The 13,351-nt window shown below is 31.4% G+C and overlaps 1 protein-coding gene across 6 annotated transcripts in view; it reads right to left on the bottom strand.

Moving 5' to 3' along the window:
* Window positions 1-13,351, bottom strand: part of LOC127721327 (ankyrin-3-like) — a 262,076-nt gene that overhangs the window by 164,362 nt on the left and 84,363 nt on the right. Inside the window, exon 1 of one of the 6 annotated variants that reach the window (XM_052228068.1) lies at window positions 4,659-4,844. The exons of the other annotated variants lie outside the window; for them this stretch is intronic. The gene's annotated coding sequence lies outside the window, so the exon portion shown is untranslated. Of the gene's footprint in view, window positions 1-4,658; window positions 4,845-13,351 lie in introns of those variants that run through there. 6 annotated transcript variants of the gene reach the window in all.

Here is a 13,351-nt window from a genome sequence, read left to right as displayed (position 1 = left end):
TTAAAACGCTAATTTTTGCAATATTTAAATTGTTTAGGCCAAAATCTTGATAGTTGAAATTATTTGATTTAAACGTCGAAATTAAACATCCAACTTTTAATACCAAAATGGCTCTAGTTTCTATAATATATATTCAATGTCCATGAAATTTGGCTAAGTATCTTATAATTCCCTACGATTTTTCCATGCAAAGTGTCATTAGATTTGGTTAAGTCTTTATGTCCTATTAGGTCCAAGGACACAGTTATCGTCCTTTGATTTTCGTTGTCTATAATACGATACAATGAATATAGTCCCTAGTGTAAACAATGTATAACTTGCAATTTTTTATTAATAGCAAGATAGGGGACAAAGTTAAATGTTAAAAAAATTTGTTGCTGAATCTTTATGTTGAGTAGTGATTATGTCTAGTTAAAAGAGGTAAAAAATTAGTATGTCTGAAATTGTCAAACTGAATTTTAGACCCCCTTAAAATAGAATCGTCAATATTAAGAGTTAGAGCTTGTAGACGTTTCTATAATTTTGATAATATTTGTCCCAATAGTAGTACACTACACTGTAAAAAGTTTTTTGAGATAGAGCAGGTGGGATTTTTTATTTTGAATTTATTTTCTAAACGAAATGCACGACGAAATAACTGTGTTATCGGGCCAACACAACAATAAATAAGTAGACACAATTTAGAATTAGTACCGATTACCGTGAAAAGGAAAAAGGAAGAGAGGACACAAACTCAACCAGACAACGGTCTTTTGTCAGTCGTGCTATAATGAGATGCTCTGAACAAAGAAATGTCTCATCATGCACTAAGAACTAAAAGGTCTGATTAAATTAAGAAGTATTTTTCATGCCATGCTAAATGCCTTTTTTTAGAATTAGGCATTATATTTGTGAAAATATTCATACAAAGCGTAAGCAAAGTAAAAATGTTTACAAACATATTACCTACCCATGATAAGAATGTAATAACTGTTGTACTTCAAAGCAAGACACGTCCGAAAGACAGCAAGTTTATGTTGATAAAGTCAAAATATTAAAGAAAATCAACCGTTTTATGATTATAAAATAAACAGACATGAAAACTCACATTAAGCTAGCTAAACAACCAGGTATTTTCCATAATTGCCTCACAAGGAAATATCTGTTCCAAGTCAGTAATATGACAGCTATTTTCTAGTCATTTGACGGTTTGGGCTTTTCTTTTTTGCCATTTGATAAGGGACTTTCATCTTGAACTTGCATGGAGTTGGGTACTTTTTTTCTTTTTTTCTTTTAGAATGGCTTTTTTTTTAATTTTTAGCAATAAAACCTGACAGAAAACGTCGATTTTGATCTACGGCGTTTTTCAATTTACTGACGTTACAATTATCATTGTGCTGTTAATCATGTGCTAGTCCCATGTTCTATTGGTATTGATACATAGCGAACGAAAAATGTCTCATTTGTGAGCAATACATTGTTGAATGATTAATTGGTGTATAACGCCACTTTCGACTCTATTGTGCTATTTCATGACGGTCAGTTTTTATTGGCGGAGACAGCTGGAGTGCCCAGACTGGCCAGAGAGAACCACCGACCTTTGGTAAGAAAACTGATAATTCTAGTCAATTAAGATTCGAGTCTAGTCCACCTGCGTGTGGGTTTCGAACTTACAACCTCAGTGTTCACAGGCTGGTGATACACTCTATCGACTACTTAAACCACTCGGCCACCGAGGCCTCCAGCAATATATCAAGTGAACATGCTAATTTGAAATCCTAAGAACAACAATTAAAGTTATTATTATGCAAATATCCATCTGTTCACTTATATATTTTATTTGGAATACGCCGTATGTACTGTTTTCCATGTTTATATATGTCCTACTTTCTGTTTAAGTTAACTATCTACACACAAAATCTCCTTTAACATTTGTAAACGGTAACATTAACCGTAATTGGTTTAATAAAATAGGAAGTCATTATTTTCAAGTACAATTTTATTTTTTTTCTTCATAAAAAAAAGAATTGTTGGTATGAATATAAATGAGCATGATTAGACAATGATCCAAGGTAGCCCGAATAATGTAGATATAATCAACTAAGTAGCATCGTCGGGGCTTCAACTGTGATCATGATGATCAAATCACCTATCTTTGTTTGTTTGTTTCTCAAATTAATGTATTTGTTAGTATTATACCAATTTGAATGAAAAAAAAATTAAAAAAAATGCGCCACAGGCTGCAGCTTGGTACAATCGCAGAGTTGGTGGACCATGAACAGTAGAACAAGTACGGACACAACATTCCATCTTGTTACAGGTGTGAATTTGGATTGTGATTAGATATTTGACAGATCAATGGTTTATTTCACAGAAAGCATGTGTTAAAAAAACTGAACAATTTGAAATTGGATTTGACCTATTATGGTCCAATATCCAAAATTTAAATACATGCTTAGTTTCAGCATATCAAATAACCCCAATCATAAATTCTTTCATAAAATCAAACAAAGTTTAACTGTGGACACTTTGGACATCAATGTGAACCAATTTGATAACGGGGCCAAACATCCAACATCCTAAATACACAGTTAACGTAAGATTGAACATATAAACAAACCCGTTATATTCAAATAAAAAATATAAAAATCTGTTTTGTTTCAGCATATCACAGACATGAAAGTACAACAAGAATTCATGTTTGTTAAATGCAAACCAAGTTAAAATTTACACCCTCATGAAGTTGATGGGGACTTATTTGACCACTGGACTAAAAACCAAATTATGAACCAGTGGTAGAATCAACGTATCAAAGAACCCTAAAAACTCCACATTTTAAAGTTTGATTTTAATCCTTTGACTTTAATGTGGACATATTTGAAATCAGAGCCAAAAATAAACAATCGAAATATATGGTAAGATTCTGCATATAAAGAACCCTAATTATGACTTTTTTGATGAAATCAAAGTTTAATATTTGACCCTTTGGACCTAAATATGGACCAACTTAAAAAATACAAAATCTGTATACAAATTAATATTCAGAATATTAAAGACCCACAATAATTCAGACTTTGAATAAAACATGTTAAACCCCATTGAAATTGCTTAAGAAAAAGGCAATTCATTCAAAGTATAAAAAAATTGTGGCTACTTGTTGGCCCCAATTCTAAAAAAAAAATTAGGTCCATAACCCCAAAAATCAATCTCAACCTTTTAATGAGGTATGAAACCTTGTGATACAATTCCATAGAGGTCCATACACTTCTATCAAAGTTGTTGTCTCGAAAAAAGAAAACTGCTTGTTTTTGGCCAATAATTCTTAAACAATTTGGACAATAACCCCCAACATTTTCCCCAACCTTCCTTTTGCGGTATGAAAAATGTGGACCTCAATGTGCACCAATTTAAATACGAAAAAATAAAAAATCTAAATACATATTTAGATTCTGCATATCAAATAACCCCAAGATTTCAAGACCACAAATTTAACCTCATTGAAAATGCTTAAGAAATAAGTTATTGATTCAAAGTATCAGAAACAAATAATTTTGGCTACTTTTAGGACCCTAATTCCCCAAAACGGTGAGGCCAATAACCCCCAAAAACAAACCGAATATATTTTTCTTGTATGAAACCTTGTTGTACAATTTTATACAGATATATAGACTCATATTCAAGTTATTGTCTTGAAACAAGAACACTGCTTCTTTTTGGCCCGTATTACCTAAACGATTAGGTCAATAACCCCTAAAATCAATCCCGAATTTCCTTTTATGGAAAGGAGCTTTTTGTTGTGGTACAGTTTAATAGAGATCCATTCACTTAAACTTAAGATATTCTCTGTAAACCAAATGTCTTCGGATGACGACGGAGATGCCTAACCATTTTACGACCGCACATTTTTTGCGTTCCTATAAAACATTTATTAATTAACTACTTAATATGATGAAAACTGCCTTTGCGATACAAAAATGTCAACTCAGCCAATACAGAATAACTCGGACAATATTTATTATTTTCTGTATTGGCCGAGTTCTGATCTGGCCAATACAAGATTTCGCTACGTTTCGGATTTTTAGATCGAAAGTCACGATAAACACAAACTTAATGGAAAATGTCGTTTGGAGGACGTTATTTATTTACTCATCATAAACATGCCGAAACGTTCAGTCTGGCAAATATTAAGGCTGAAGACGGTCACATTCATTTTAAAAAGCATTTTGTAAGCAGACAATTGAATTATTTCAGATTTGGGTATAGTGGAAAAAATTATCACAAAGTTCATTTTTTGTTGACCTCAGGTACAAATCGATTTACTGTTTACTTTCGCTTCTCATGTTTCGTAAGTGTCATCGCTTCTCATGTTTTGTAAGTGTCATTACTGCTTATGAATTGTTATTTGATAGTGCAGCTTATAAAAGAAAACACAGATTTGAATAGTTCCACTTCAAGGTAAACACATTTAATCTTTTGTGAAATGAAATAAAAAATAGTTAACACTGTAGTTAATTTATAAAGATATCATTACGTTAGTATTTCTGTATTGGCCTTGTCATAGGTCCTCGGCAAGCTGTATTGGCATCCGGCTTCGCCTCAGGCCAATACAGCAAGCATCGGACCTATTACAAGGCGAATACAGAAATACTCACGTAATAATATCATAATAATGTTCATACCATTTCCAAATCGATCCATATTCTTTTGAAATCTGTATCTGATAGTTTTCCATCTTTTGAATGCGAAACAATGAAATTTTTATAATACTTTATCCGTGCTATGTGCGCACCATCAGACGAATCGTTCGACTTTGGTATAGAATCAAATCCATTTACTGGTTTTGCGACACAATGTGGCAAACTTCGTAGAAGACAAACCATTAAAGTAACATCTAAATCTGCAGAGGAAACTACAGGTGACCCTACAAAAAATATTAACAATTTGATATGTTCTTTTTCACTCTTCTATCACATACGCGTAAGTAATTAACCGAGGAGCTTTAGATTTACTCAACTCTTTAACACATATCTATCTGTGTCATTGTTAAGTGGACCCACTAGTCAAAGGGCTACACTTAATAACAGCAATATGCAAGGATGTTACGTTTTAAAGGATTTTTTATTACAATAAAAATCTAAATGTTTGTATGAAGTCTTCTTTATGTGGTTCTCCCTATCTGTACTTTATATATGTTGTGTACAAGTTATCATAAAAAAAAATTGTACAAATTATAACTTGTATTTTGACTTTGTACAAATTGTAATTTGAAAAAGCATTGATGCATTACAATTTGTACACAATTCGGCTAAAACTCACATATAACTTGTACAATAATTTATATACATATAAGAAGATGTGGTATGAGTGCCAATGCCAACTCTCCATCCAAGTCACCATTAGTAAAAGTAAACCATTATAGGTCAGAGTACGGTCTTCAACACGGAGCCTTGGCTCACATCGAACAGCAAGCTATAAAGGACCCCAAAAATTGACTAGTGTAAAACCATTCAAACGGGAAAACCAACGGTCTAATCTATATAAAAAAACGAAAAACGAGAAACACTTCTGAACCACATCAACAAACCACAACAACTGAACATCAGATTCCTGAATTAGGAAAGGGTTTAAACATTTTTATTGGTACCAACCTTCACCCTTATCTGAAACAATACTGTAACATCACAACATAGAAAGACACACTATAAAATATCAATGGAAATGGCTTAACTCAATCAAAAGACATATTAACACAAGTGAAGATACACTGAACGAATAAATTTGATCTACAGTACAACCTGTGACTTCCTTTTAGTTATGTCCACCCTCTTGTATGGTCACCATCGAATGGTGACCATTTATTGGGGTATTCAATCTTGGGATGTTGGCCATTTATTTGGGGTCATAAAAACATAGGTTTATGTTTTATCTAATTATGTTACCTGTTGAAATTAATCAGGGTTGAAGTTTTCAGCTTGTATGTTTCATTAAAATTTACCTCTACAGGTAACTCAGGTTTCTTCTCAAATTGACATTTCACCTTTTCTTGAAAATGTAGAATAGAATGTTTGGTTTAGTCTTTGTTAATTCATATCATTTATTGATTTTTCTGTCTTTAAATTAACATATTTTCCTTTTTTTCTAATGTTTTTATTTCTTTATGTTATTATTATTTTTTATTTGTTTTTTTGCTTCTTATTCTTTTAATTTCTTCTTGGAAAGAATCTTGAGTAGAAATGACAAAAATTCAAAGATAAGTTATTGACTAGCATTTGAAAACAAAAGAGAGAATCCTTTTAATAATTATTTTTTCAGTAAAAAAAAAGTTATTGTACATGATGTACATGGTATTCTATTGTTCGTTTGCATTATTAAATGAATTATTATTACTTATAACTTATAATCATGCAAATGATATGTTTAAAGGAACCATGAAGCAAGTAATTTAACAAGCCAGTTTATTCACAAATTTAAATTATCAATATCATGAATATCAATCCTTTTACAATAATTTTTGTTAACAAAGTTGTACAATATATTATCATGATTATTATTCAGGAAAACTACAAATATCATTATATGGTATAGGAATAAACTATTTTTGTTTATCTTTGATATTTTTCAAATCTCAAAATTAGTTTTGCATGAAGAATCACTAAAGAGACTTACAAAGAAATTATTTAAAGAAAAAATTGTCTTCCTTTTTGAAACAATTGTAAACTTATCAAATATGTTATCTTCAGTTTGGCTAATTTTGTCAGTTAACAGGCAAAATTTGTCTCCAGAAAAAATAAAGTACATTTCTATATAGATTGTGACATTTTTATGGTCTATTAATTAAATCACTTTTTGTTCTGTGTATTATATTGTCGAAACTGCAGGACTGACATATGCATGATACATATTCTTGGTAAATATTTGCAAAGAATATTTCACTCAACTCAGGCCTTTTAGATAAAGTTAATAATTGCAGGGACTTGAATGAATTAGATTCTTTAAAGCCCTTGATTAAAAATAAGTTTTAAGAAAAAAAATAAGAATATTTTTGAAAATGAAATAAAAACTTATGATGAAAACAGTAAACTCAACTGTTTCACTAAGTAAAGAATTAGTGGTCACCGTCATAATTTAGAAATAGAAAATGGTGAATAAAAATTCCTATAAAGGATAGAATTGTTTGTAAAATTAACATAACAACTTAGAGATAATCTATTTGAAAATTGTTTACCTTCTCATAATAATGTCTGACCAGTTTATGAATAAAATCTTGAATCTTATGAATAAAATCTTAACCAAGAACAAAAAGTAATAGAAATGCTAAACCTCTAAAACATGGAACATGTTTCAAATATTGGCTCCTTTATAAAAGAAAGTCATTAGAACTGAGGGCAGAAACCTGTCTTTTTTCCATGTGTTTTGATTTCTCATAGAATTGTTATTTCTTTGCATTATAATGTTTGTTTTGGGTTGTTTTTTGTCAGAAACTTGATTAAATTGTAATATGTTTATATGACAATAAAAAAATTATCAAATTTTTCTGTAATGAATATTTTAAATATACATGTATTTATTCAATAGAGAAATAATGAATTGCCTAAATTTTATTTAGAATATGTCCTAAAGATAATCTTAAACATTTGTTAAACAATGTTAAATGCAGTAAGTAAAAACAATTTTGATTTTAGAAAATTAATTTGAGAACCACATTTTCAATGGAAAAAGGCAGGCGTTGTGAAAGTTTGCATTATATTAGAAGATGATATTCATTTATTATTCACTTGCCAAAAAATACATATAAAAAATAACTTAAATTGATAGAATTATTTAAAAGTTATAACATCAAAACAAACATTTGCAAACAGTCATGAGAACATTTTTACAAAAAAAAAGTTAGCAAGCTATATGTTCAACTAGTTTTATTATTTCATTTTATTATAGTATTTTCTTGTCATAATCACAGTTATTAAATTTGACAAACACAAAAAGTCATATATTTTCCCTGAGACACTTTACCTGTAAGTTATATAATTTTAACACTTCAATGCAGTCATGATTTCTCATTATCCTTGACTAGTTTTTGATTAATATCTTGTGTATTAATTAAGCAGCAGGGGGTATAATGATGGACATTTAGGGCCATCATGGTGACCATATTTTTTATGGCCACCATTAATAAGATAATGTCACAGGTAGTACTGTATGATACATTGTAAATACAAAATCAATAAAATAAGGAATGAAAAAATAAAGTTAACAATAGTATACCGCTGTGAGATATTAAACACTTTCAAAAAAACAACAATAACCTTGAACAAAAAGCCGCCAAATACAAAAATATACACAGGTAAATGAAAAAACATTTGTCGTAAAGTATACCGTTAAAATGGAGAAAGGAAATATTTTTTACTAAATAAATAATTTTGTTTGTTCATAGTACGAAGAAGTGAAAATTTATAGTCATACCAAACACTCCAAAGCTGGTATATAGAGGAGATAGTTTGGATTTTGTTATGAAAAAGCATTGATGCATACTATATTTTTTTTAACTTTTCAATGACCACACAATAAATCTTATTTACAAATTACAAAAAATTGTTCTGTATCATTTAATTGAGCATGTAAGTGAATTATGCCATCGGTTATTGCACAATATATTTTGCTTTTTACATTTACATTAAGAGCGGTTCAACCCTTTTTCATAAACACGAAAGAGCCGCTGACCACCAGTTTTTGAAAACTTTATAGCTGCTTCACGTAGCGAATGAAGCTCAGGAACCGTTACTGCGAATAAAGATGTGTCTTTAACAGCTTCATTTTGATTTCTCGACAAATATCTTGTTAAGATTACATACAGGTGTTCCAATGCCGTACCCAAATTATCTAGATGCAGTTCTTACATCTTCGATATTTAGAGGATCAGTTAGAGCACAATCATACTGAGAAATTGGTATAATGACACTATCCACCACAACAAGCTCTGATAATTTTTTGTTTTCTTGCTTAAATATGCGTTTTGGATCTGTTATCCAGAGAACACACGCTTCCAGGCACGTATGATTGAGGGTATAGGAATGTCCTTTACCGTCTGTCATCAAACGGTCATTTTTAGCTACCGTTAGTGTCAAATTATTAAATTTTTATCGTGATTCGTCAAAATATCTTTATCGTGACTTGTCATAGGTTTCAAATACTTATCCGTTATCGTTATTTAAAAAAGAAATAGCGTGGTTTGTCAAAATCAGTCTATTTTATCGTCATGCACGAAACATTACCGTTTACGTCATTTGGCAAGATGTTTTACAGTTATTCGTCATGAAGGGACCCCCATTATGACCCTCATGATTGGTGTTTCAACGTCAGTGTCATCCTGATTGTTACTTGGACCAATTTATATTATTATACTATTAGAAAAGCGCTAGGCCCAATTTCTATTGTACTATCAGAATTGACTGGCATGCATATACATTTGGTTTATCGATCTTAGTATTTTTGAATTTTGCAAATAAAGTATATTTTGTGGTCATTGAATAAATTCCTATAGTGTGTATCAATGCTTTTTTTTTATAACAAAATCCATACTATAAATTATTGTACAAGTTATAAGTGATTTTTAGTCAAATTTTGTACAAATTGTAATTTGTACAAGCACTTTTTACAATTTGTACAAAGCCAAAATATATTGCTTAATTTGCTAACTAGTTTTATATACGAGTTTCGTTCTACTATTGCAACATTGTACACTCTCTATTCGAATTTATTTTCCCTGAGCGAAATTCTTAGATTGGCAGTTCATTAATACATTTTAAAAGAAGACATCTTGCAAATACTGTTAAACAGTGTTATATCGTCGAACACTCATTTTTTCATATAAAACATGGAATCTATACAACATATACAAATATCCAGATGTAATGCAATAAGTACTCTTCCAATGTGAAATGTCTGTATTTTCATAATATCATTTACAAACATAGCATTTGTTAACTGTAATTACCATATCCCCTTCCGCGCAATGCGCTTGGGTCAAACAACAGTTATCATTTGAAATCAATGTTTGATGATATTTTCTATATTATGTGTTTGTTTTTTTTTCTACATTGGCTAGAGGTATAGGGGGAGTGTTGAGATCTCAAAAACATGTTTAACCACGCCGCATTTTTGCGCCTGTCCCAAGTCAGGAGCCTCTGGGCTTTGTAAGTCTTGTATGATTTTTAATTTTAATTTCTTTTATTTATTTCGGAGTTTAGTATGACTTCCATTATCACTGAACTAGTACATATTTTTGTTTAGAGGCCAGCTGAAGCATGCCTCCGGGTGCGGGATTTTCTCGCTGTATTGAAGACCCATTGGTGGACTTAGGCTGTTTTCTGCTCTTTGGTCGTAGTTGTTGTCTCTTTGACACATTCCCCATTTCCATTCTCAATTCTATCCTTCATGAACCAAAAGGGAAACATGAGATACCTATTCTTCATTTCTTTGTGTTTTAGAACAAAGTGTAAATACAATTCCCGTAATATGTAGGGGATACATATTTGGTGAAGCATTGATAAGACATTACCCATTTTGAAATCCTTTTCTAAACATTGTAATGTGTAATTTGATATATAAATATATTCGATACCTCAAGAGATCAGATTTAATTAAAAAACTTTATCGTAAATTGGCATCAGTTTAAAAAATTTGTGCCTGTTGACAACGACTTACTTCAAATTTTAGATGTTTAATTCCTTTATAGATTGATGACCTCAGAATACCCTCAGGCGTCTCTATTTTACGTTATTTTTATCTATATTCTAAATTGAATGAGAAAATTACCTGGTGATGGGTGTAAAATATTCCATTGGTTCTGGTACAATACTCTCCTTTGCCCTCTAGGAGGTGTGTGCAGGCTTGAAAGTATTGCCTTATTTGATGGAGATGACAAATCTGATGGCAAATTAGGATGAAGACTGTCAAAAAACCTTCTAAGTGCAGTTGTTCCGACTCGGTAATTTAGGTAAACAATGCGGAGAAAATTATCTTCTTCCTTAGTCGTCATGACCAAATGAGTAAGTGTTCAAATTACATATTGTAAGTTCGTTCCAATATTCGTTTTTTAATGGTCGTCATTCAACTGTCTATCACTGTCTTCTGCAAAAAAAAATAGTCACAGAAAGGTCTAGAAAGTTAGATTAAACACTGTCAGATCATTATCTATATACATATTAGTATTTGTTCACATATTACAATCAATAACATATTATCGACAAGAAATAATTTAATCAGTGATTGTTGATCGCAAGCTTAGTATTCTCGTATTGCCTAGTTGGTCGTGTGATCTCGGCGCTGGACACAGTGAAGGCGGTAATGCCATGATGTCTCAGATGTAGGTATTAAAATCCCGCTGAGGAAGGCACATAAATTTCCTAACTCAAATTTGCAGATCTAACATTGTTGGGATAGAAATTGAGGCAAGGTATATATAAATTATAGTGTTAGTCCTGTATAACCATAGATTAGCTTATGGAAAACGTTTGTATTGAGCTGTGAAATATAGTGTTGATTCAATTATGTAACAAAAGAAAAAATAAGGTCAATAAAATTGAGAATGAAAATGGGAAATATGTCAAAGAGACAACAACCCGACCAAATGTACAGTAAATGGTCTATATCATAGATTTTGGTACAATTTTTCATACAACTTTGGGTCGTTGAACTATAACTGAACATAGTTTATGCAACTTCCACTTGTCGAATAAGAAACTAAAATGGCAATTACTGAACATGAACTAGCTGTCAGTAACTGCGAGTACTCCCAGATCTTTACTTAGTGTCTTTTTGTTGTTTGGATGTACAAATACGCGGCCACGTCCACTTGTATTTGTAGTATTTTGTATTTTTATCCATCTGATGAGTTAAGCTTCTTTCAACTGATTTTTATAGTTCGTTCTTATGTAGTACTGTTACACCACTGTCCCAGGTTCGGGGGAAGGTTGGGATCCCGCTAATATGTTTAACCCCGCCACATTCTGTATGTATGTGCCTGTCCCAAGTCAGGAGCCTGTAATTCAGTGGTTGTCGTTTGTTTATGTGTTACATATTTGTTTTTCGTTCATTTTCTGTACATAAATTAGGCCGTTAGTTTTCTCGTTTGAATTGTTTTACATTGTCATTTCAGGGCCTTTTATAGCTGACTGTGCGGTATGGACTTTGCTCATTGTTGAAGGCCGTACGGTGACCTATAGTTGTTAATTTCTGTGTCATTAGGCCTCTTATGGAGAGTTGTCTCATTGGCAATCATACCACATCTTCTTTTTTATATTTGGAACATTTTTAAGTGGCGATTGATATTGTTGAATTGTCAAAAGCTCATGAATTATAAGTTTGTTGATCGTACTCAAATGTTAAGTGCTACTTAACAACGGCATTCCTGCTCCTAAACAGTTTAATATTAACGCGATTAAATAACTAAAATAATTGTATGAGGATCTTGACACTTCATATAAGTTGCCTGCTTAAACTACGATCATGATGTCGCTGATTATCATTTCTTGGTTTGACGGATATATACATTTGACGCTTATAAAGGAATATGATTAAGTCATAAATGAAACATAATATAATGAAAAAGTAAAATCACAAAAATACTGAACTCCGAGGAAAATTCAAAACGGAAAGTTTTTAATAAATGGCAAAATCAAATGATTAAACCCATCAAACGAATGGTCAACAACTGTCATATTCCTGACTTGGTACAGGCATTTTCAAATGTAGAAAATGGTGGATTGAACCTTGTTTTATAGCGCTAAACCTCTCACTTGTATGACAGTCGCAGCAAATTCCATTATATAAACAACGATGCGTGAACAAAACAGACATAATAGGTAAAATTGTCAAAATAGGGGTACAGCAGTCATCACAATCTCAATTAGTACAAAAACAAACAAATATTTAACAAAGAAGCACAAAAAGCATCTATCAAATTTAACAACTACATTCATTGCTTGCTTATATATGTATTTTAAATCAACCCATAAAGGATTGAAATATTTGAAGTCCTGTGACTGCATTCACATCAACTCTAGTTTAGAATCGCGTGTTTGACGTCAGAATGTAAACGTCACACAGAAAGAAATATACAATAATTTTGTCGTTCAAAGTATTTTCAAAATTATAATTTCACATTGGGAATGGTGGCATACAGGGTTGAAAAATTAAAAGTTTTGTTAGAACTACTTTTAGAAAAAGACCGAGATTTAAAATTATCCAGAAGTTTTTTCGAAGTTTCAAGAATCCACATATGGTAAATACCACTACGTGAGTAAACAGTTTCGCAGTATATCTGAAGACCCTCCTCTTTCACTGCGGACAGAATTTTTGTCAATCTAATGGACAA

Source organism: Mytilus californianus, unplaced genomic scaffold, assembly GCF_021869535.1.
Source record: "Mytilus californianus isolate M0D057914Y unplaced genomic scaffold, xbMytCali1.0.p SCAF_12, whole genome shotgun sequence".
Taxonomy (NCBI): Eukaryota; Metazoa; Mollusca; class Bivalvia; order Mytilida; family Mytilidae; genus Mytilus; species Mytilus californianus.
The sequence above is the reverse complement of the archived record's forward strand: the minus strand, read 5'-3'. Positions and strand labels throughout refer to the sequence as shown.